We start from the raw sequence: 1410 nt of genomic DNA on the forward strand, positions 1-1410 counted from the left end.
TCTAGTTCAGTTCTAGTTCAGTTCTAGTTCAGTTCTAGTTCAGTTCTAGTTCAGTTCTAGTTCATTTCTAGTTCATTTCTAGTTCAGTTCTAGTTCAATTCTAGTTCACTTCAAGTTCTATTCTAGTTAAAGTCTAGTACAGTTCTAGTTAGGTATTTTTTATATTATTTATGTTAAGTGCAAATTATTTAAATACATATAATTTTTAATAATCAAACATTAAAAATATACTTCATTTCTGACACTTAACAATTAACTTTTCTATTTATAAGATTGATATTGCAAATGATTTCAAGACATAAAAGCAATATGCCATTTAAAAAATGCTCATCCGAAGCAAACAAATGTGATTGCAATTATTTATTAAGAAATTTATTGATTATTAACATTAATAATTGCTCTAATGGTGGGGAGTCCCCATTTGACTTAATAACCATTCAATTTACATTCTAATATTCAAATTTCTCAAAGCAAATATAATCATAAGTTAATATAAAATTTTATTTTTTTCTAACATTTATATAACATTTTAAAGATCTTCATAAACGAAAATAAAGTGATGTAAGCTCAGATAGTTAAATTATGCAAATCTTAATGAAACAAATTAACGATAGAATTCAAGATTTCTATTTCTGCTTTCAAAACAAGAAAACTAAATTTCATATATATACTAATTAAGAAGATTCTTATGGAAATCAGAAAATTTAAAAAAGCATAAATAATTTTTAAGAAAACTGGAAGAACTAGTTTTATTAAGAATTAATGAAAAATAAAAAGTTGGCATGAAATATTAATATAATGTTGAATAATTTTGTGAAATAAAAAAATGTTTGAAATACAAATATTGTTGCTTAGGGAACAAATATTTAAATTTGTAGTTCTTGGTTACAACAGATAACTTTTTTTTTTTTAATGTAAAATTCTAGTTATATAATTTGTATGGAATTTTTTTTATAAACGAATGTTTGAAGTTTATATCCTATATTTAGAACTTTTAAGTATCGACTTTATTTTTTAACCTTGAGATTTTTTATAATAAAAAGTCGCAAAAATTTCCTTGTGAGAGAATATCTCAGTTCCCTAATTATTAATAAACTTTAAGTGAAAGTTTTTACCAAAATTTAAACAAATGTTTGTTTTAGAAAAAAATATATTTTTTTATTTTTTTGCTTAAACTACTAAATTAAGACTAATTTGTGGATATGCTTTTTGGTGAAATAAATTGGTGAATCATAAAATTTACCAGGATGAACCACCTTGGCTCCAGCCACCAGCGCTGGCACCACCGTGAGCACCACCATAACCGCCACCATAACCGCCACCATAACCACCAGCAGAAGCACCGCCAGATTGGTGGATGACTTTGTAAACTTGAACGTGGGAAGCACCACCGTGAGAGCCACCATAGCT

The 1410-nt window shown here is 26.2% G+C and overlaps 2 protein-coding genes across 2 annotated transcripts in view; one reads left to right on the plus strand and one right to left on the minus strand.

The window, feature by feature from the left end:
- The window catches only part of LOC111680147 (anoctamin-2), a 181412-nt gene that overhangs the window by 86770 nt on the left and 93232 nt on the right, over positions 1-1410 (minus strand). The window lies entirely within an intron of this gene.
- LOC111680119 (loricrin) overlaps positions 1-1410 on the plus strand; it is a 10641-nt gene that overhangs the window by 392 nt on the left and 8839 nt on the right. The gene's annotated exons all lie outside the window — the stretch shown is intronic.

The sequence above is a fragment of the Lucilia cuprina genome, chromosome 3 (genome assembly GCF_022045245.1).
Source record: "Lucilia cuprina isolate Lc7/37 chromosome 3, ASM2204524v1, whole genome shotgun sequence".
NCBI classification, from domain to species: domain Eukaryota; kingdom Metazoa; phylum Arthropoda; class Insecta; order Diptera; family Calliphoridae; genus Lucilia; species Lucilia cuprina.